The sequence below is a fragment of the Balaenoptera ricei genome, chromosome 10, assembly GCF_028023285.1.
Source record: "Balaenoptera ricei isolate mBalRic1 chromosome 10, mBalRic1.hap2, whole genome shotgun sequence".
Lineage (NCBI taxonomy): Eukaryota > Metazoa > Chordata > Mammalia > Artiodactyla > Balaenopteridae > Balaenoptera > Balaenoptera ricei.
This window is the reverse complement of record NC_082648.1, coordinates 69203004-69228462: the sequence shown is the minus strand read 5'-3', so window position 1 is coordinate 69228462 and position 25459 is coordinate 69203004. Positions and strand designations below refer to the sequence as shown.

General features: G+C 36.7%; 1 long non-coding RNA gene across 1 annotated transcript in view; it reads right to left on the bottom strand.

The window, feature by feature from the left end:
• The window catches only part of LOC132373439 (uncharacterized), a 357254-nt gene that overhangs the window by 161714 nt on the left and 170081 nt on the right, over nucleotides 1–25459 (bottom strand). The gene's annotated exons all lie outside the window — the stretch shown is intronic.

Here is a 25459-nt window from a genome sequence, read left to right as displayed (position 1 = left end):
ATGCTGGAATTGAAGACATTTGGAATAAATATGTTTTTATAAAACAAAAGAATGATTTATTTAGGTACAGAAAGAATATTTGCAAATGTTTGAGGAAAAAAACAAGAAAGAACAAAATCAACAAAGGATTATGAGGAAAAGTTGTGGAAGTGGGGAAAAGAGGCCATTTTCTGAAAATACTGATGTCCAGTTTACATCTCAATGAGAAACTGAACATTAATATTAGAACCAGTTTATAGATATAGCCTTATACTATTTGTAGTTTTGTAGCTACTCATGCTTAAATTAATCATTAGAACATAAAGTATAGCTCATTTTTGTATGAGGTCACACACTTAAAAATATATTTATATGTATATATGTTTTTTTCCTTTTCAAGCTCATTCTTCTCTATCTGCTAATAACTTTGAAGTTATTCAAAGCAAAGCTCACCACCAAAGCTCTCCCTATCAATTACATCTATGACTGTGTTTTTTTGTTGTTTGTTTGTTTAATCACCTGAAGGAAGATAGCTAGATGAGTCACAGCTCATATATCTGATCTAGGACTGTAATCTAAGCTCCAAAGCAAATACCAGCAGTTTACCTGGCATCTTCTCCTGGGTGTCTGAAAGCACCTCAACACATCCGAAGTTGAATTAAACCCAAACGCAATCCTGTGAAAGGCAACACCCTGCTCACTTCCTTTTCCCTCACCACCCTCCTTATCCAGTGCTTTCCCATGACTTGTGACTTTTACATCTTAAATGTTTTTTGAACCTTTTTGCTTCTCTCCATTTTTACTGCCACCACCTTCATCCAAGCTAGCATCCTTTGACATCTACATAATTGCAACAGCCTGGACCATCCACATCTTTCTTCCTTCCCCTTTCCTCACCTCCTATACCAACATATTTCTGTCACTTTTCACTTCAGCTGGAGTGAGCTTTCTCGAGTGTAGAGCTAACCACCACATCAACCTCATCTTTCAATTTTTTAATGGCTTCCCTTTGCTTTTAAAATAAAACAGAATTATTTTATATGACTTTCAAGAGTCCTACTTTGCCAGCCTTATCTCACCCCAGGCTTTCCCTTGCTGTTTCACAGCAACCACACTGGCTTTCTTTTGCTCTTTTACCACTTCACTAACATACTACATACAGGCATACCTTGGAGATATTGCAAGCTTGGTTCCAGTCTACTGCAATAAATGAATATTGCAATAAAGTGAGTTACATGGATTTTTTTGGTTTCCCAGTGCCTATAAAATTCACAATCATACTATATTGTAGTGTGCAATGACATCATGTCTAAGCAAACCATGCACATACCTTACTTAAGAAAAACTCTATTGCTAAAAATGCTAACCATCACCTGAGCCTTCAGTGAGTCGTAATCTTTTCGCTGGTGGAGGGTCTTGCCTCCATGTTAATGGTTGGTGACTGACCAGGATGCTGGTTGCTCAAGGCTGGGGTGGCAGTGGCAATTCCTTAAAATAAGACAACATTGAAGTTTGCTGAATCAATGGACTTTTTCTTTCACGAACAATTTCTCTATAGCAGGCAATGCTATTTGATAGCATTTTACCCACAGTAGACTTCTTTCAAAATTGGAGTCAATCCTCTCAAACCCTGCCTCTGCTTTATTAACTAAGTTTATGTAATATTCTAAATCCTTTGTTGTCATTTCAACAATCTTCACAGCATCTTCGCACTGTGAAGTTTCCATCTCACGAAACCACTGTCTTTGCTCATCCATAAGAAGCAACTCCTTATCTTTTCAAGTCTTATTATGAATTATTGTAGCAATTCAGTCCTATCTTCAGGTTCCACTTCTAATTCTAGTTCTCTCACTATACCCACCACCTCTGCAGTTACTTCCTCCACTGAAGTCTTGAACTCCTCAAAGTCATCCATCAGGCTTGGTATAAACTTCTTCCAATCTCCTGTTAACATTGATATTTTGTCCTTTTCCCATGAATCATGAATGTTCTTAATGGCATCTAGAACGGTGTATCCTTTCCAGAGGTTTTCAATTTACTTTGCCCAAATCCATCAGAGGAATCAATATCTATGGCAGCTATAACCTTAAGAAATGCATTTTTTAAATAATAAGACTTGAAAGTTGAAATTACTCCTTGATCCACAGGCTTCTGACGGATATTGTATTAGCAGAATGAAGACAACATTAATCTCATTGTATGTCTCCATCAGAGCTCTTGGGTGACCAGGTGCATTGTCAGTGAGCAGTAATATTTTGAAAGGAATCTTTTTCTGAGCAATAGGTCTCAACAGTGTGCTGAAAATATTTAGTAAACCATGTTGTAAATAGATGTACTGTCACCCAGGATTCGTTGTTCCATTTAGAGAGCACAGGCAGAGTAGATTTAGCATAAATTTTAAGGGCCTTATTTGGGAATGGTAGACGAGGATTGGCTTCAATTTAAAGTCACCAGCTGCATTAGCTCCTAACAAGAGAGTTACTTAACCTGTCCTTTGAAGCTTTGAAGCCAGGCATTGACTTCTTCTCTCTAGCTGTGAAAGTGCTAGATGGCATCTTCTTTCAATATAAGGCTATTTCATCTACGTTGAAAATCTGTTGTTTAGTGTAGCCACCTTCATTAATGATCTTAGCTAGATCTTCTGGATAACTTGTTGCAGCTTCTACATCAGTTCTTCCTGCTACACCTTGCACTTTGATATTATGGAGATGGCTTCTTTCTTTAAACCTCATGAGCCCACCTCTGCTAGCTTCAAACTTTTCTTCTGCAGCTTCTTTACCTCTCTCAGCCTTCACAGAATTGAAGAGAATTCAGGCCTTGCTCTGGATTAGGCTTTGGCTCAAGAGAATGTTATTGCTGGTTTGATCTTCTATCCAGACCACTGAAACTGTTTCCATATCACCAAGAATGCTGTTTAGCTTTCTTACCATTTGTGTGTTCACTGGAGTAGCACTTTTAATTTCCTTCAAGAACTTTTCCTTTGCATTCACAACCTGGATAACTGTTCAGTGCAAGAGGCCTAACATATGGCCTGTCTCAGCTTTCAACTTGCCTTCCTCACTAAGCTTAATCATTTCTAGCTTTTGATTTAAAGTGAAAGACGTGATTCTTCCTTTCACTTAAGTACTTAGAAGCCATTGCAGGGTTATTAATTGGCCTAATTTCAAAATTGTTGTGTCTCAGAATAGGGATTTCGAGGAGAGGGAGAGAGATGAAGGAACTGCTAGTTGGTCAATGGAGCAGTTAGAACACACACAACATTTATCAATTATGTTGGCCATCTTACATATGGGCGTTATTTATGGTGTTCCAAAACAATTACAAGAGTAACATCAAAGATCACTGGTCACAGATCACCATAACAAGTATAATATTAATAAAAAGTTTTGAAATATTGGGAGAATTACCAAAATGTGACACAAAGACACAAAGTGAGCAAATGCTATTGGAAAAATGGTGTCAATAGATTTGCTCAATGCAAGATTGCCTTGAAGCTTCAATTTATAAAAAAAAAAAAATGCAGTATCTGCAAAGTGCAATAAAATGAAGTATGCCTGTGTATCCTGTCCTCAACTAGAGATTTATGCTTGCTAGTCCCTCCGCTTGAAATGTTTTCTCCTCAAATGGCCGTATAGGTTCTTCTTTAAGGTCTTTGCTCAAATATCACTTCCTCAGCGAGATCTTCCCTGACCATCCTATTTAAAATTTAGAACTTTTACCCCAACTTCTACACTTCCTATTGTTCCCTCTATTCTTTCAATGCCCTAGTTTTTCTCCATGGCTATTATCATCTTGTTGTATACTATATATTTTATTTATTTTGTTTATTTTATGCACCGTCCCATTAGAATGTAATCTCCCTGCCTGAAGGCATTTTTCTCTGTGAACTGGTAATATCGAAGAGCCTAAAAGAGTACCAAGAACATAGTGCTGCATATTCTCCATTTGCTTTACCAGGTCTGCTTCAAGTTCTTTCCCTGCATGTTCTGTGCTATGGGAAGCTGGCCTCTACAGATTACCAATTTGGACTCCCTTGCCCTCTGGCTTTATACTTGCAGAAATTTGCCAGTGGGAAATACTTTCAGAGACTCAGAGGAGAAAGGAAATTTAGGGTTTATATTTATTCCCCTTGAAGCACCCCAATAGTGGCTATGTTTGTCCATTTAAGGTCACAGCTGTCCCATAACACCTTTCCAAAGGTTCTAGGATCCCCAGGTCTGGTAACTGCTAGCTGTCCTTGCCCCTCAGGGGACAAGTCTTCTGTTTTAATTGCTAGGCTTTTGTCCTGTTTCTTTTATTCCTTCAACCCTTCCTACACCCTTGTAACTTATCCTTCATTGAATCTCAGTTACCCACTTGAGTGTGCCATCTATTTCCTGCAGGTACGCAGACTGATAAAGTAAGCATTTAACAATGAGACCAAAAAAATAGTGTTAATTAAACTATTTCTAGGAGTAGGGGCAAGATGGCGGAAGAGTAAGACGTGGAGATCACCTTCCTTCCCACAGATACAGTAGAAATACATCTACACGTGGAACTGCTCCTACAGAACACCCACTGAACGCTGGCAGAAGACGTCAGACCTCCCAAAAGGCAAGAAAATCCCCACGTACTTGGGTAGGGTAAAAGAAAAAAGAAATAACAGAGACAAAAGAATAGGGACGGGACCTGCGCCAGTGGGAGGGAGCCGTGAAGGAGGAAAGGTTTCCAGGCACTAGGAAGCCCCTTTGCGGGCAGAGACTGCGGGTGGCAGAAGGGGGAAGCTTCGGAGCCGCGGAGGAGAGCGCAGCCACAGGGGTGCAGAGGGCAAAGCGGAGAGACTCCCGCACAGAGGCTCGGCGCCAACCAGCACTCACCAGCCTGAGAGGCTTGTCAGCTCACCCGCCGGGGCGGGCGGGGGCTGGGAGCTGAGGCTCGGGCTTTGGTGCTAGCCGGGAGGGAGTCCGGGAAAAAGTCTGCAGCTGCCGAAGAGGCAAGAGACTTTTTCTTGCCTCTTTGTTTCGCGGCGCGCAAGGAGAGGGGATTCAGAGTGCTGCCTAAACGAAATCCAGAGACGGGTGCGAGCCGCGGCTATCAGCGCGGATCCCACAGCAACAGGGGCACAGAGGGAAAAACGGAGAGATTCCCGCACAGAGGCTCAGCGCCGAGCAGCGCTCACCAGCCCGAGAGGCTTGTCTGCTCACCCGCTGGGGCAGGCGGGGCTGGGAGCTGAGGCGCGGGCTTCGGTCGGATCGCAGGGAGAGGACTGGGGTTGGCGGCGTGAACACAGCCTGAAGGGGTTGGCGTGCCGCGGCGAGCCGGAGAGGAGGTCTGCGGCCACCGAAGAGGCAAGAGACTTTTTCTTGCCTCTTTGTTTCGCGGCGCGCAAAGAGAGGGGATTCAGAGCGCCGCCTAGATGAACTCCAGAGGCGGGCACGAGCCTCGGCTAACAGCGCGGACCCCAGAGACGGGCGCGAGCCACGGCATCAGCGCGGACCCCAGAGACTGGTAGGAAACACTAAGGCTGCTGCTGCCGCCACCAAGAAGCCTGTGTGCGAGCACAGGTCACTCTCAACACTGCCCCTCCCGGGAGCCGGTGCAGCTCGCCACTGCCAGGCTCCCGTGATCCGGGGACAACTTCCCCAGGAGAACACACGGCGCGCCTCAGGCTGCTGCAATGTCACGACGCCTCTGACGCCGCAGGCTCGCCCCGCCTCCTCCGTACCGCTCCCTCCCCCGGCCTGAGTGAGCCAGAGCCCCCGAAGCAGCTGCTCCTTTAACCCCGTTCTGTCTGGGCTGGGCGGGGAACAGACGCCCTCAGGCGACGTACATGCAGAGGCGGGTCCAAATCCAAAGCTGAACGCTGGGAGCTGTATGAACAAAGAAGAGGAAGGGAAATCTCCCCCAGCAGCCTCAGAAGCAGCGGATTAAAGCTCCACAAACAACTTGATGTGCCTGCATCTGTTGAATACCTGAATAGACAATGAATCATCCCAAATTCAAAAGGTGGACTTTAGGAGCAGGATATATTAATTTCCCCTATTCCTTTTTTTGTGAGTGTATATGTGTATGCTTCTGGGTGAGATTTTGTCTGTATAGCTTTGCTTTCACCATCAGTCCTAGGGTTAGGTCCGTCCATTTTTTTTTTTTTTTACTTAAAAAAATTTTTTTTCCCTAATATATGTTTTCTTAATAATTTTTTCCGTATTTTCTATTTTTAGAAATTAAAAAATTTTTTAATAAGTTTTTTCATATTTTTTATTTTAAAAAATTAAATTTTTTTTCTTAATAAATTTTTTTCTTAAAAATTTTTTTCTTATTTTTTACTATAAAAAATTAATAAATCTATTTTTAAAAATTAAAAAAAATTTTTTTCTGAATACATTTACTCTTAATAATTTTTTTCTTATTTTTTATTATAATAGCTTTATTTTATTTTATTTTATCCTCTTTTTTTCTTTCTATTTTTTTCTCCCTTATATTCTGAGCTGTGTGGATGAAAGGCTCTTGGTGCTCCAGCCAGGCATCAGTGCTGTGCCTCTGAGGTGGGAGAGCCAACTTCAGGACACTGGTCCACAAGAGACCTACCAGCTCCACGTAATACCAAACAGCAAAAATCTCTCAGAGATCTCCATCTCAACATCAAGACCCAGCTTCACTCAACGACCAGCAAGCTACAGGGCTGGACACCCTATGCCAAACAACTAGCAAGACAGGAACACAGTCCCATCCATTAGCAGGGAGGCTGCCTAAAATCATAAGGCCACAGACACCCCAAAACACACCACCAGACGTGGACGTGCCCACCAGAAAGACAAGATTCAACCTCATCCACCAGAACATAGGCAATAGTCCCCTCCACCAGGAAGCCGACACAACCCACTGAACCAACCTTACCCACTGGGGACAGATACCAAAAACAACGGGAACTACGAACCTGCAGCCTGTGAAAAGGAGACCCCAAACACAGTAAGATAAGCAAAATGAGACGACAGAAAAACACACAGCAGATGAAGGAGCAGGGTCAAAACACACCAGACCTAACAAATGAAGAGGAAATAGGTAGTCTACCTGAAAAAGAATTCAGAATAATGATAGTAAGGATGATGCAAAATCTTGGAAATAGAATAGACAAAATGCAAGAAACATTTAACAAGGACGTAGAAGAACTAAAGAGGAACCAAGCAACGATGAAAAACACAATAAATGAAATTAAAAATACTCTAGATGGGATCAATAGCAGAATAACTGAGGCAGAAGAAAGGATAAGTGACCTGGAAGATAAAATGGTGGAAATAACTACTGCAGAGCAGGATAAAGAAAAAAGAATGAAAAGAACTGAGGACAGTCTCAGAGACCTCTGGGACAACATTAAACGCACCAACATTCGAATTATAGGGGTCCCAGAAGAAGAAGAGAAAAAGAAAGGGACTGAGAAAATATTTGAAGAGATTATAGTTGAAAACTTCCCTAATATGGGAAAGGAAATAGTTAATCAAGTCCAGGAAGCATAGAGAGTCCCATACAGGATAAACCCAAGGAGAAACACGCCAAGACACATATTAATCAAACTGTCAAAAATTAAATATAAAGAAAACATATTAAAAGCAGCAAGGGAAAAACAACAAATAACACACAAGGGAATCCCCATAAGGTTAACATCTGATCTTTCAGCAGAAACTCTGCAAGCCAGAAGGGAGTGGCAGGATATACTTAAAGTGATGAAGGAGAAAAACCTACAACCAAGATTACTCTACCCAGCAAGGATCTCATTCAGATGTGATGGAGAAATTAAAACCTTTACAGACAAGCAAAAGCTGAGAGAGTTCAGCACCACCAAACCAGCTTTACAACAAATGCTAAAGGAACTTCTCTAGGCAAGAAACACAAGAGAAGGAAAACACCTACAATAACAAACCCAAAACATTTAAGAAAATGGGAATAGGAACATACATATCGATAATTACCTTGAATGTAAATGGATTAAATGCTCCCACCAAAAGACACAGACTGGCTGAATGGATACAAAAACAAGACCCATATATATGCTGTCTACAAGAGACCCACTTCAGACCTAGAGACACATACAGACTGAAAGTGAGGGGATGGAAAAAGATATTCCATGCAAATGGAAATCAAAAGAAAGCTGGAGTAGCAATTCTCATATCAGACAAAATAGACTTTAAAATAAAGAATATTATAAGAGACAAAGAAGGACACTATATAATGATCAAGGGATCGATCCAAGAGGAAGGTATAACAATTGTAAATATTTATGCACCCAACATTGGAGCACCTCAATACATAAGGCAAATACTAACAGCCATAAAAGGGGAAATCGACAGCAACACAATCATAGTAGGGGACTTTAACACCCCACTTTCACCAATGGACAGATCATCCAAAATGAAAATAAATAAGGAAACACAAGCTTTAAATGATACATTAAACAAGATGGACTTAATTGATATTTATAGGACATTCCACCCAAAAACAACAGAATACACATTTTTCTCAAGTGCGCATGGAACATTCTCCAGGATAGATCATATCTTGGGTCACAAATCAAGCCTTGGTAAATTTAAGAAAATTGAAATCGTATCAAGTATCTTTTCTGACCACAACGCTATGAGACTAGATATCAATTACAGGAAAAGATGTGTAAAAAATACAAACACATGGAGGCTACACAATACACTACTTAATAACGAAGTGATCACTGAAGAAATCAAAGGGGAAATCAAAAAATACCTAGAAACAAATGACAATGGAGATACGACGACCCAAAACCTATGGGACGCAGCAAAAGCAGTGCTAAGAGGGAAGTTTATAGCAATACAAGCCTACCTCAAGAAACAGGAAACATCTCAAATAAACAACCTAACCTTGCACCTAAAGCAATTAGAGAAAGAAGAACAAAAAAACCCCAAAGCTAGCAGAAGGAAAGAAATCATAAAGATCAGGTCAGAAATAAATGAAAAAGAAATGAAGGAAACAATAGCAAAAATCAATAAAACTAAAAGCTGGTTCTTTGAGAAGATAAACAAAATTGATAAACCATTAGCCAGACTCATCAAGAGAAAAAGGGAGAAGACTCAAATCAATAGAATTAGAAATGAAAAAGGAGAAGTAACCACTGACACTGCAGAAATACAAAAGATCATGAGAGATTACTACAAGCAACTCTACGCCAATAAAATGGACAACCTGGAAGAAATGGACAGATTCTTAGAAATGCACAAACTGCCGAGACTGAACCAGGAAGAAATAGAAAATATGAACAGACCAATCACAAGCACTGAAATTGAAACTGTGATTAAAAACCTTCCAACAAACAAAAGCCCAGGACCAGATGGCTTCACAGGTGAATTCTACCAAACATTTAGAGAAGAGCTAACACCTATGCTTCTCAAACTCTTCCAAAATATAGCAGAGGGAGGAACACTCCCAAACTCATTCTACGAGGCCACCATCACCCTGATACCAAAACCAGACAAAGATGTCACAAAGAAAGAAAACTACAGGCCAATATCACTGATGAACATTGATGCAAAAATCCTCAACAAAATACTAGCAAACAGAATCCAACAGCACATTAAAAGGATCATACACCATGATCAAGTGGGGTTTATCCCAGGAATGCAAGGATTCTTCAATATACATAAATCAATCAATGTGATACACCATATTAACAAATTGAAGGAGAAAAACCATATGATCATCTCAATAGATGCAGAGAAAGCTTTCGACAAAATTCAACACCCATTTATGATAAAAGCCCTGCAGAAAGTAGGCATAGAGGGAACTTTCCTCAACATAATAAAGGCCATATATGACAAACCCACAGCCAACATCGTCCTCAATGGTGAAAAACTGAAACCATTTCCACTAAGATCAGGAACAAGACAAGGTTGCCCACTCTCACCACTATTATTCAACATAGTTTTGGAAGTGTTAGCCACAGCAATCAGAGAAGACAAAGAAATAAAAGGAATCCAAATCAGAAAAGAAGAAGTAAAGCTGTCACTGTTTGCAGATGACATGATACTATACATAGAGAATCCTAAAGATGCTACCAGAAAACTCCTAGAGCTAATCAATGAAATTGGTAAAGTAGCAGGATACAAAATTAATGCACAGAAATCTCTTGCATTTCTATACACTAATGACGAAAAATCTGAAAGTGAAATTAAGAAAACACTCCCGTTTACCATTGCAACAAAAAGAATAAAATATCTAGGAATAAACCTACCTAAGGAGACAAAAGACCTGTATGCAGAAAATTATAAGACACTGATGAAAGAAATTAAAGATGATACAAATAGATGGAAAGATATACCATGTTCCTGGATTGGAAGAATCAACATTGTGAAAATGACTCTACTACCCAAAGCAATCTACAGATTCAATGCAATCCCTATCAAACTACCACTGGCATTTTTCACAGAACTAGAACAAAAAATTTCACAATTTGTATGGAAACACAAAAGACCCCGAATAGCCAAAGCAATCTTGAGAATGAAAAATGGAGCTGGGGGAATCAGGCTCCCTGACTTCAGACTATATTACAAAGCTACAGTAATCAAGACAGTTTGGTACTGGCACAAAAACAGAAATATTGATCAATGGAACAGGATAGAAAGCCCAGAGATAAACCCACGCACATATGGTCACCTTATCTTTGATAAAGGAGGCAGGCATATACAGTGGAGAAAAGACAGCCTCTTCAATAAGTGGTGCTGGGAAAATTGGACAGATACATGTAAAAGTATGAAATTAGAACACTCCCTGACACCATACACAAAAATAAACTCAAAATAATTAAAGACCTAAGTGTAAGACCAGACACTATCAAACTCTTAGAGGAAAACATAGGCAGAACACTCTATGACATACATCACAGCAAGATTCTTTTTGACCCAGCTCCCAGAGAAATGGAAATAAGAACACAAATAAACAAATGGGACCTAATGAAACTTAAAAGCTTTTGCACAGCAAAGGAAGCCATAAACAAGACCAAAAGACAACCATCAGAATGGGAGAAAATATTTGCAAATGAAGCAACTGACAAAGGATTAATCTCCAAGATTTACAAGCAGCTCATGCAGCTCAATAACAAAAAAACGAACAACCCAATCCAAAAGTGGGCAGAAGACCTAAATAGACATTTCTCCAAAGAAGATATACAGATGGCCTACAGACACATGAAAGAATGCTCAACATCATTAATCATTAGAGAAATGCAAATCAAAACTACAATGAGATATCATCTCACACCGGTCAGAATGGCCATCATCAAAAAAGCTAGAAACAATAAATGCTGGAGAGGCTGTGGAGGAAAGGGAACTCTCTTGCACTGTTGGTGGGAATGTAAATTGATACAGCCACTATGGAGAACAGTATGGAGGTTCCTTAAAAAACTACAAATAGAACTACCATACGATCCAGCAATCCCACTACTGGGCATATACCCTGAGAAAACCATAGTTCAAAAAGAGTCATGTACCAAAATGTTCATTGCAGCTCTATTTACAATAGCCAGGACATGGAAGCAACCTAAATGTCCATCGACAGATGAATGGATAAAGAAGATGTGGCACATATATACAATGGAATATTACTCAGCCATAAAAAGAAATGAAATGGAGGTATTTGTAATGAGGTGGATGGAGTTAGAGTCTGTCATACAGAGTGAAGTAAGTCAGAAAGAGAAAAACAAATACAGTATGCTAACACATATATACGGAATCTAAGGGGAAAAAAAGCCATGAAGAACCTAGTGGCAAGACGGGAATAAAGACACAGACCTACTAGAGAATGGACTTGAGGATATGGGGAGGGGGTGGGGTGAGATGTGACAGGGTGAGAGAGTGTCATGGACATATATACAGTACCAAATGTAAAATAGATAGCTAGTGGGAAGCAGCCGCATAGCACAGGGAGATCAGCTCGGTGCTTTGTGACCACCTAGAGGGGTGGGATGGGGAGGGTGGGAGGGAGGGAGATGCAAGAGGGAAGAGATATGGGAACATATTGTATATGTATAATTGATTAACTTTGTTATAAAGCAGAAGCTAACACACCATTGTAAGGCAATTATACTTCAATAAAGATGTTTAAAAAAAAAAAAAAAACTATTTCTAGGAAAATAAGATGTGTAAAACATGGTATATTTCTAAGTACACTGTTAATGCTCAATAAATATGTACTAATTATTAGACCAAAATTTATTCTCAATATTGGCATCAATAAATTCTGTATAGCATTTTGTATACAGTATAGCATTTTAGCATTTACTACAGCACACAGTATAGCATTTTACTAAATCCATCTGCCCTTTCCCAGGTTAAAATGTGTCATCAATAACCAGAAAGTAATATAGTAATAACTTTATTAAGACATGGGTTTTCATAATTAATTTGTTGTCATTTTATAAAAATTCAAGTGTGTTCTCTAAAACTGCTGCAGTAGCAAAAATATATTTACTTTGTTTTATGTTAGCTGGGTGACTCCTCTGTGTACAATAATGTAGTTCAAATACAGCGCAATTTATGATGCAAGAAGATAAATCATAGAACAAGGATTCTAAAAATAGCCAGTGATTACCTGTCAGCAATCTGAGCTTCAGACTGCTATACAAAACAACTCACTTCTACTTAATTGAGACAGTAGCCACAAAATCCAAATGGCCAAATATAAAGCTATGGGGAATTCAACAATTAATTTAAAGGTATGTTTCGAATTCTGTGTTCTACTTAACGTTGTGCATAATTTTTTTTAGGAAGGTAAATCTACATGATGCTACTTATGACTTTTAAAAATTCTCCGTAGTGAAGAAATCAACACTGCAGCCTTCTGTATGGAATTCCTCTTAAGCTCACACCTGAGCAAAATGTAATCTCTAAGACATTGCATGGGATCCCAGAAGATCTTTAATGAGCTGAGATAAGAATGACACTGATGTCTACAGGGAGTCCTACAAGTTCTTCTTTGCCAAGAAGATAAAATTCAAAAGAGGGAGGACCAGAGTCTTTGGTCAAGATATAAACTTAAAAAGAAAATTATACAATTTTATTTCTATAGCCACACTATGTAATTTATTTCATACTGTAGTTATAATTTTTAAACTACATAATTAGTAATTTTAGTTTTGGTCATTTAATCTAGTCATTTACTTTTATCAGCAGTACAAAATACATGATTCTAAATAAATCTGATGTTGTTTAAGGCCAAATGTCCTTTGAGACATTTCAAATAAATCCATGTGGAATCTATATTTCTGTCATTCATATCCACTATGACTACAAAAGGCAAAAAAAGCTTCATATTCCCATATTTTCCACAAATTCATTTAATTCAAATTCTTCTGTGTCAACTACGTATGACATTTGTCTTCCAGATTTATAGTCAAGCAATTTGTCAGAAATCTCTTCACTCCTGGTACATAGAACCCAACCAGCTGTTTTCAATTTTTATCTCTTCCAAGCCTTTTGGCTCAGTGACAGTATCTCACCTCAAAAAAAGTCATTGATGTCTTGGGATAAGATGATGAATAAGAAATTCCTTTGGAAATTTCAATATTCTCTATATACAAAAATTGTTGAAAATCATATTTTATTCATATTATCTTCCAGATTGATTTGTATCTTCAACAACAACGTACTTTTTTTTTTCCACTCTGTTTGGAAACTTTGTTATCTATATTCTTATCTCTTGGAGCTAGTAATGCCATTCTTTCTTTCTTTTTTTTTTTTAAATTAATTAATTAATTTATTTATTTTTGGCTGTGTTGGGTCTTTGTTTCTGCGCGAGGGCTTTCTCCAGTTGCGGCAAGCGGGGGCCACTCTTCATCGCGGTGCGTGGGCCTCTCACTATCGCGGCCTCTCCTGCTGCGGAGCACAGGCTCCAGACGCACAGGCTCAGTAGTTGTGGCTCACAGGCCCAGTTGCTCCGCGGCATGTGGGATCCTCCCATACCAGGGCTCGAACCCGTGTCCCCTGCATTGGCAGGCAGATTCCCAACTACTGCACCACCAGGGAGGCCCCCATTCTTTCTAATTGTCACTTGAATTCTCAGCTCTGGAGTATACAGTGTCCTTGACCAATTTCCACCCAATGCCGCATTTCCGCCTATGCTAACTGTTTGAGGATGTGGACAGATCCATAGCCACATTTTACAATTGTAGGGTCTGCTTAGGGTTCCCCTGGAGTTGTGCAGTGTGTGAAGTAGGATTTCTCTGTGGATAGGCAAGAGAAACAAGCTTAAAATCCTACAAAAACATTTGCTAAGTATTTCCCTAATGTCATCAGAGAATTAGTATAGCTGACTACAACTACAAATGTAGGTACCCATAATATCACACCACGCAAAAATTGCTTCTGGGAATTAAAGGCTCTTCCAGTTCCTCAGTCTAATGATAAAAATGGCCCAAAGTTCAGTCTGTTCACAGATCACTTAGGATAAGGAAATGCCTTATCATGCTCCAGAGAGTCTAATTCTGAACATTTCCCACTCCAGAGTAAAATAAAGACTGCTATGCTAACTGTTGTGAGTGTTCATCTTAATTTGTCTAATCCAGCTACATTTTTAAAGATCTAAAAAGTCTAAGTTCAATGAAAATCTATGGAAGATTTTTAACCAAAGTTAATTTAAATTTGTTGATATTAAAATAGCTTAAAATGTAGTCAATAAGAAGATCAATAACTTTGTTTTTAATTCAATAACTTCATTAATTCAATAACTTTATTAATACTTTATTAATCAGATCATGTGACTTTTTTCCTCATGGAATTAAGATTCCCTGCTTTGATGATTTCCACTCAATATGGAAATCATAAGTTTTAGCTTAATCAGTATTCAGTGCTTAGATTATATGGCTATGTAAATGTTAAATGTTATTCATTATTGAGTATATTGTGATTTATATTTCCTTTCTTGAATATCTTTTTATAAAGTTAATAACTTTTTTATTTTTTCATAAATTTGTTGTTGTTTTTGAATTCTCTGGTGAAAGCCTATAATCACAAAGATGATAAAATATGAAAGGGTAATGTTGAAGAAGACACACCAATGGAAAATTTAAAATGCCAAAAGTTCATCATATTAGTAGAGTTTTGCAGAGAAAGAGAACAAATAGGATGTGTGTATATATGTAAATATGTATATCTCTATCTATCTGTCTATCTATCGAGAGATTATAAGGAGCTGGCTTACACAATTATGGAGACTGGCAAGTCCAGATCTATAATGTGGACCTGCAGGCTCAAGCCCCAGGAAAGCTGACAGTGCAGCTCCAATCTGAAGGCCAATAGATGAAGACTTAGGAAAGCAATAGATACAGATAAACTCCAAAAATAGTCTGCTGGAGAATTTGCTCCTGCTCAGGGAGGCCATTCTTTTTGTTCTATTTAGGCCTTCAACCGATTAGATGAGGCGCACTCACACTATGGAGGGTAATCTGGTTACTTACACTTTACTGACTTAAAAGTCAATCTCATCCAAAACCACTCTCCAAGTTGATACATAAAAGTAAACATCACATCCATGACCTTATTTAAAATTATATCCCAACATAATCAGGTTTTCCTCGCAATATGTGTATCTTAGGAAAATTTTGAGAAAAAATATGGTCTCCTCCCTACAAGATTATTTATTTGAAAAAGTAGTTGGCTTTGTTGCATCCCCTGGGGATACAAAAGGTCAAATAAAGAGAGAACATGAGTTTTCAGTGACTAGAATTGAAGCAGAGAGAAAGAAATAAACTATAATTTTTTAATACTTATGCTGCTGTCTCTCTGTTCTTTTTTTTTAAATTGTCTCTCATACTTCCCTAGACCTGTGCTCTACAATGTGGAAGCCACTAGCCACATATGCCTCTTTAAATTTAAATTAATTAAAATTAAATACAGTTAAAAATTCATTTACTTGGTCACACTTGCTACACTTCAAGTGTTCAATGGCCACATGTGGTTACTCTACTGCACAGTGCATATATATAGAACATTCATATTACCACGAAATGGTCTATTGAACAGCACTGCCCTAGACAAATAATATAGAATTATTAATCATGAACAAATATATTGTGCCTGTCTTGTGAGAAGACTGAAGCATAAATTGGGCTTACAAAGGCTGCTTGATTCTTTTTACCATTAATAAAAGACGCTTGAAATCCAAAACAAATAAAACCTGAAAGAAATCTTACCTTTAAAACACTCCATTAGGATTTCTTGGTTTTTATAACTCAGCCTATGACTCAATTGATAATAAAGGCCAAGACATGAGAAAGAACATGACATATTAGAGGAAAAGCAATGTGCTTCATATTTGGGAATATGGCACATGAGGAAGAGTGCTGGCCTGTCAGGGGCAGGTGAAGAGCTAGGTTCTGAAGGTGTATGTGAAACATATTAAGAAGTTTAGTTTTAGTCCCAAGGACAGTAGAAAAGATATTCAAAATTCTTAAACATAGAGGTAGCATAAGCAGATTATTTTCTTTAGAAGCAGCTCTTAGTTTTATGAAGAAAGCAAGCTAAAAAGCAGATAGGATTTAGAGTTAATCTTTTCTAGATTCACATTAATTTTTTGTCTGTCACAATCTGGATGGTTTGGTACAAGTTCCTTAAATTCCATCTATCCTAGTTTCTCATTTGCAAAATGGAGCTAATAATACTTCATGAGTTGTTAAGATAAACAAATGGAATAAAATATGTAAAGTGCCTATTGAATACTTGATATTCAATAGGAATTTTGTAATTTGCTAGTGCATAGTCCTTCCCTTATTCACATATGTTTTTATTGAAGCTATCAAAAGATATGAAATGCAAATTATGCAAGTTTATATTATATTTGAGCCCATAGCTCAAGATGATTTATACATGGTTTAATTGCTGGGAAGTATAAGAAGTTTGAGATCAGGTAATAGCTTGCCAATCAACCTGTGACAGCTCTGAGTCCAGCAACATCAGGATATAAATGAACACCTCGTATCAAGTGGAAGCAGACATCTTGCAGATGTACTGAACACCTAACTTACCAGCTATTCTGAGACCCGTCGATATAGCATTAGGCATGGTCACAATACATACAAAGGAGAAAATAGTTTTTATCATATCAAAATGTTTTTCAGTTACTGTCATGGTTCACTGGGTACCACAAACCCAGAGGTGTGCTTTCAATCTTCAAGAGATGTGTATAATTTATATTTTCTACAACTGAGAATACATATTATGAATATACTTATTTGATCCCCTCATATGGCTAGAAAGCTTTCCTCCTAGAGAGTCACCTAACTTGTTTTTATGCTTCATTCAGGCATCTGCTCAAGTGTCACTCTTCCAAGGGCACCTCCTTGACCATGTCACCTAAAATAGGATTTTTCCACACTAATTTGAAAAGAAACATTCACCCCAATGTTCATAGCAGCACTATTTACAATAGCCAAGACATGGAAGCAACCTAAGTGTCCAATGATAGATGAATGGATAAAGAAGATGTGGTACATATGTATAATATAGCCATAAAAAAGAATGAAATTTTGCCATTTGCAATAACATGGATGGACTTGGAGGGTATTATACATAGTGAAATGTCAGATAGAGAAAGCCAAAACTGTATGTTATCACTTATATGTAGAATCTAAAAATATAAAACAAACTAGTGAATGAAACAAAAAAGAAACAGACTCATAGATGTAGAGAGCAAATTTGTGGTTACCAGTGGAGGGTGGGAAGTGGGGAGGAGCAAGATCGGGGTAGGGGATTAAGAGGTACAAACTACTATGTATAAAATAAATATACTACAAGGATATATTGTACAACACAGGGGATATATTTTTCTATAATAACTATAAATTAAGTATAACATTTAAAAATTGTGACACTACATTGTACACCTGAAATTTATATAATATTGTAAATCAATTATACCTGAATAAAATATTTTTAAAAAATAAAATTCACAGAAAAATAATAATAAAAAAAAGAAACATTCAACTAGTGAATACATTAGTAGTGTTGATAAGACTTGGTCCTATAGTCTTGCATTTATTTATCTTGGATTGTTTTTAAAATTCAAATTGCCACATTTGAAATCTCTCACTAAATGTCTTGAAAAATATTTCCAAAGAGGTTACTTGAAGGAAAACCTAACTACTAATTATCTTGTTCTCACATGTGACCACTAGCACATGACAAGGAATGGACAAAAATTGTGTTTGTACCAAATATTTTCATCTTTGTGTTGGGAACCTGGAAAGGCTTGAGTCTAGATATTTCAAATAGCCTGGGTATAACAGTCAGGAAAGTAGAATTAAAATGATAAAGTACTCATCTTAAGAATAAAGAAAAATTTATCGAACCTACAAGTCTACTCTACACTTTCCAGGAAGTCATTGTCAGTCATTAGTTCTGTTTTGTCTGGATTGTTTTATTATCTGTAAAGCATTGTTGGTTTATGCAACGATTTGAATATTTTATTTAAACCTATTTTATAAAAATGAGTGGAAAGCAGAAAAATAAAGTGCTAATACTTAATGATTATTCAAGTAAGACAAAGATGGAAATTATTGGGCATGTTAAAAGCAGCAAATATTTGGCCTCAATTAAATTCTTTAAAAAAATAGCAGTTTTCCAGTGTTTTAAGTTTTACTCAGAGGATCAAATTTGATCTTTGGCAACATATACTGTTAATTGTTTTCTTGAAGTGACAGGCTTACTCTGTTCATTTTCAAATAAGTGTCTGCCAATTACCCAAGTCTGAATAACCACAGTTTCCTTGCCAGTTGTTCTTTCAAGTAAAAATGTTGTTTCATGAAAAAGGCAGCTAGTTTCAGCTTTCAAAGCAAACAATTTGTGCAAGTTCTTTTCCTTGAGACTACCATGGTAGTTTAGGCAGGCAGCAAAAGTGCTTTATGCATACTTCCCAGTTTACCGCATACACTATTAAAATAATGGTTAGGTTTTAATAGAATTAATAATTTTTACTATTTCATTAAAGACATTCTTAAGGGAATCTGATTTTTTTCTGCAAATACATGGCAGTGAAGAATGTAATGATTAGTAGTACAGTTTGGTGATACAGCCTTGATCCATGCTAAGGCACCAATAATTTTACCCACTGTTACTTTTGCACTATCTAAATTGCCCACAACAATTAATTAGCATACAGAATAATGTTAAAATAAATAATTTTGTTTACAATTATTAAATAAATTATACAGGCTTTAAATACTCAGAATTTTGAATGAAGAAATAAGTATGTTAAAGAGAGAAAACACAGATGCACAAAATTTAGACTCAGAATGAAATATAATCACATAAAATATTTTTAAATTATAAGAGATTACTATGTTCAATAGCATTTTCATGAATTATAAATATTTTATGTAATGGATAATTTTCTAGAGAAATGTAAGTTATCACAATGTGCCCAGTAGAAGGTATGTATGGAACACCTAAGGAAACCATTAACCATGTAACTTAATATAGTGATACTTAACTTCCTCTGGACAAATAAAGGAGTAAGATAAGCAAAAAAAATATGGGTTGATAACAATAACAATGGTGAACTTCACATGTCATATTTTACAATGCACATGAATAGAGAGTTTAATGGAATAGAATAGAAAGTGCAGAAATTGACACATCACTTTCATCATCATCATCATCACCATAGCTAGCATTTATTGAACACTTACTATATGGCAAGTACTGTCTTAAGTCTGTAACATGTCTTAACTCAAAATCTTTATAACACTCCTGTGAAGAACTCTGCAGATAAAGAATCAAGCCATATAGTCACACAACCTGGATATAGTTTAACGACTGTAGAAGAGTATTTTTTAGATAAAGTGTTTTAAAACAGTAGGAAATGGATAAATTTATCTATAATGTTGATGTGAAAAATGGTTATATGTTTTAAAAGCATCTAAATTCTATTTTAATGAAAGAATTAAATTTAAAATGAAATTAAAGTATTAGAAAAAGTAAATGAAATGATGGTAACTGGTTAACAGTTTGCAAAAATATACTTTACCTCACAATTTCCAAGAAAATTAATTACAGAAAGATGAGGATTTAGCTGTAAATATAAAGAAAACCATAAAAGTTATTATAAAAATACAGCCAAATATTTTTGTGTTTTGGGGATGGAGAAATCTTTTCTGATAATTCTGCAAAGACTGTAATTCAATGTGAAGTTTGGTAAATTAGATTACATGCACATAGAGGACATGTATGGTAAAAACTAACAAACAAATAAAAAAGTACATAAACAATAAAACACAAATGTTAATCTCAGGAAAATAGTTGCATCAAGTATGATATGCACAAGATGAACAATCTAAATACATAAAGTTCTATAAATAAATATTTGATTTGATTTAATACTTGATGACAAGTCTAAAAAGAAAAGATTTACAAAACAAGAAAGATAATGGCCAAGAGATAACAGGAAAAGTCTTATTGTTACAAAATCAAAGATGTAAGCACTAAAACAATATCAAGATCCTGTTTTTCACAAATTACATAGACAATGATTAAAAGAGTAATATCAGCATAGGTAAATAAGCCCTCGTAGTACACTGCTGTTGCAAATTTAAATTCAAAGAATTTTCTGTAGGAAAATTTGTTACCTATCAAAAAGTCTTCAAAATGTCCATACAAAATGTCCAGAAATTCAGTTTACCATATTTTATCCTAAATAAATAACAAAACATGTTATATATACAAGTTTATATATATTGAGGTACTATTTATAATAGTACGAAAATCAGAAAATCTCTAAATGTATATGAATTAGGAGCTTCATTTAAAACTAAGGGTACATCTAGATATTCGCCCTTTCCAAAAATAATACACAGAAGACTTTTGAACAACATGGGTTTGAACTGCATGGGTTCAAACTTATATGCAGATTTTTTTCAATAAATATTTTGGAAAAACTTTTGGAGATTTACAACAATTTGAAAAGAATCATAGATGGACCGCCTAGAAATACTGGAAGAAAATTAAGAAAAATTTAGATATGTCATGAATGCATAAAATACATGTATATACCAGTTTATCTTACATAGCTATAAGGTGAGAGATAGTTAATATAAAATTAATATGTGTTAGTTTTCTTACAGTTTTATAACTTCGCTTTCAAAGAATTACATTACTATACAGTATATCTCTCTCTCTCAGGTAGTGTCTCTCTCTCTCTTTTCTTTTTTTAAATTTTATTTATTTATTTATTTATTTATTTATTTATTTATTTATTTATGGCTGTGTTGGGTCTTCATTGCTGCGCACAGGCTTTCTCTAGTTGTGGCAAGCAGGGGCTACTCTTTGTCATGGTGCGTGGGATTCTCATTGTGGTGGTTTCTCTCGTTGCGGAGCACGGGCTCTAGGTGCACGGGCTTCAGTAGTTGTGGCACGTGGGCTCAGTAGTTGTGGCTCGTGGGCTCTAGAGCGCAGGCTCAGTAGTTGTGGCACATGGACTTAGGTGCTTCACGGCATGTGGGATCTTCCCAGACCAGGGACTAAATCCATGTCCCCTGCATTGGCAGGTGGATTCTTAACCACCGCACCACCAGGGAAGTCCCTCTCTCTTTCTTAATTTAGAAATTGTGTGTCAGCCTACCATCACAGGTAAATGTCTTTTTAAAAATGTAACAATTTATCCAATACTGTACTATGAATTTGACTGTAATACTGTATGTCAAAAAGTTCTATAACAATTCATTCATTAGTATATAGGCTAGGCTACCTTGAAGCAATTATATCAATTACACCAGGCTATCATAAAGAAATCATATTACTGCTTCTTCATTATCAATGCATGAATCATCATACTTGCAAATAAACGGAAATTTCACTTCACATTATCTTTTCATTTTTGATGTCTAGTATTAGTAATATGTAGAACAACTACAGTGTTTTGTACCATATAAGACAATATTGATGTAGGTATTGACAGAAGATTCAATTTGAAAACAGATAATGTAAACGTATGGTATCAAAAAAGAGACTGTAGACAATCCTGCAGCCTGTGGAACAAAAACCACATTTACAGAAAGATAGACAAGATGAAAAGGCAGCGGGCTATGTACCAGATGAAGGAACAAGATAAAACCCCAGAAAAACAACTACATGAAATGGAGATAGGCAATCTTCCAGAAAAAGAATTCAGAATAATGATAGTGAAGATGATCAAGGACCTCGGAAAAAGAATGGAGGCAAAGATCGAGAAGATGCAAGAAATGTTTAAAAAAGATCTAGCAGAATTAAAGAACAAACAAACAGAGATGAACAATACAATAACTGAAATGAAAAATACATTAGAAGCAATCAATAGCAGAATAACTGAGGCAGAAGAATGGATAAGTGACCTGGAAGACAGAATGGTGGAATTCACTGCTGCAGAACAGAGTAAAGACAAAAGAATGAAAAGAAATGAAGACAGCCTAAGAGACCTCTGGGACAACATTAAACGCAACAACATTTGCATTATAGGGGTCCCAGAAGGAGAAGAGAGAGAGAAAGGACCAGAGAAAATATTTGAAGAGATTATAGTCGAAAACTTCCATAACATGGGAAAGGAAATAGCCACCCAAGTCCAGGAAGCACAGAGAGTCCCATACAGGATAAACCCAAGGAGAAACACGCCGAGACACATAGTAATCAAACTGGCAAAAATTAAAGACAAAGAAAAATTATTGAAAGCAGCAAGGGAAAAACGACAAATAACATACAAGGGAACTCCCATAAGGTTAACAGCTGATTTCTCAGCAGAAATGCTACAAGCCAGAAGGGAGTGGCATGATATACTTAAAGTGATGAAAGGGAAGAACCTACAACCAAGATTACTCTACCCAGCAAGGATCTCATTCAGATTCAATGGAGAAATCAAAAGCTTTACAGACAAGCAAAAGCTAAGAGAATTCAGCACGACCAAACCAGCCCTACAACAAATGCTAAAGGAACTTCTCTAAGTGGGAAACACAAGAGAAGAAAAAGAACTACAAAAACAAACAGCAAACAATTAATGAAATGGTAATAGGAACATACATATCAATAATTACCTTAAACATGAATGGATTAAAGGCTCCAAACAAAAGACACAGGCTTGCTGAATGGATACAAAAACAAGACCCATATAAATGCTGTCTACAAGAGACCCACTTCAGACCTAGGAACACATACAGACTGAATGTGAGGGGATAGAAAAAGATATTCCATGGAAATGAAAATCAAAAGAAAGCTGGAGTAGCAATACTCATACCAGATAAAATAGACTTTAAAATAAAGAATGTTACAAGAGACAAGGAAGCACACTATGTAATGATCAAGGGATCAATCCAAGAAGAAGATATAACAATTATAAATATATATGTACACAACATAGGAGCACCACAATACATAAGGCAACTGCTAACAGCTCTAAAAGAGGAAATCAACAGTAACACAATAATAGTGGGGGACATTAACACCTCACTTACACCAGTGGACAGATCATCCAAACAGAAAATTAATAAGGAAACACAAGCTTTAAGTGACACAATAGAACAGATAGATTTAATTGATATTTATAGGTCATTCCATCCAAAAACAGCAGACTACACTTTCTTCTCAAGTGCACATGGAACATTCTCCAGGAGAGATCACACCTTGGGTCACAGATCAAGCCTGAGTACATTTAAGAATATTGAAATCATATTAAACATCATTTCCGACAACAATGCTTTGAGATTAGAAATCAGTTACAGGGAAAAACACGTAAAAAAACACAAACACATGGAGGCTAAACAATACTTTACTAAATAATCAAGAGATCACTGAAGAAATCAAAGAGGAAACCAAAAACTACCTAGAGACAAATGACAATGAAAATACGATGATCCAAAAGCTATGGGATGCAGAAAAAGCAGTTCTAAGAAGGAAGTTTATAGCTATACAAGCCTACCTCAAGAAACAAGAACCTCAAATAAACAATCTACCTTTACACCTAAAGGAAGCAGAGAAAGAACAACAAACAAAACCCAAAGTTAGCAGAAGGAAAGAAATCATAAAGATCAGAGCAGAAATAAATGAAATATAAACAAAGAAAACAATAGTAAAGATCAATAAACCTAAAAGCTGGTTCTTTGAGAAGATAAACAAAATTGATAAACCATTAGCCAGACTCATCAAGAAAAAGAGGGAGAGGACTCAAATCAATAAAATTAGAAATGAAAAAGGAGAAGTTACAACAGACACCACAGAAATACAAAGCATCCTAAGAGACTACTACAAGCAACTCTATGCCAATAAAATGGACAGCCTGGAAGAAATGGACAAATTCTTAGAAAGGTATAACCTTCCAAGACTGAACCAGGAAGAAACAGAAAATATGAACAGACCAATCACAAGTAATGAAATTGAAACTGTGATTGTAAATCTTCCAACAAACAAGAGTCCAGGACCAGATGGCTTCACAGGTGAATTCTACCAAACATTTAGAGAAGAGCTAACACCCATCCTTCTCAAACTCTTCTAAAAATTTACAGAGGAAGGAACACTCCCAAACTCATTCTATGAGGCCACCATCACCCTGATACCAAAACCAGACAAAGATACTACAAAAAAAGAAAATGACAGACCAATATCACTGATGAATATAGATGCAAAAATCCTCAACAAAATACTAGCAAACAGAATCCAACAACACATTAAAAGGATCATACACCACGATCAAGTGGGATTTATCCCAGGGATGCAAGGATTCTTCAATACACGTAAATCAATCAATGTGATACACCACATTAACAGATTGAAGAATAAAAACCATATGATCATCTCAATAGATGCAGAAAAAGCTTCTGACAAAATTCAACACCCATTTATGATAAAAACTCTCCAGAAAGTGGGCATAGAGGGAACCTACTTCAACATAAGAAAGGCCATATATCACAAACCCACAGCAAACATCATTCTCAATGGTGAAAAACTGAAAGCATTTCCTCTAAGATCAGGAACGAGACAAGGATGTCCACTCTCACCATTATTCAACATAGTTTTGGAAGTCTTAACCACGGCATTCAGGGAAGAAAAAGAAATAAAAGGAATACAAATTGGAAAAGAAGTAAAACTGTCACTGTTTGCAGATGACAGGATACTATACATAGAGCATCCTAAAGATGCTACCAGAGAATTCATTATCATTAACTAGAGTTAATCAATGAATTTGGTAAAGTAGTAGGATACAAAATTAATGCACAGAAATCTTTTGCATTCCTATACACTAATGATGAAAAATCTGAAAGAGAAATTAATGAAACACTCTCATTTACCACTGCAACAAAAAGAATAAAATACATAGGAATAAACCTACCTAGGGAGACAAAAGACCTGTATGCAGAAAACTGTAAGACACTGATGAAAGTAATTAAAGATGATACAAACAGATGGAGAGATATACCATATTCTTGGATTGGAAGAATTAATATTGTGAAAATGACTATAATACCCAAAGCAATCTA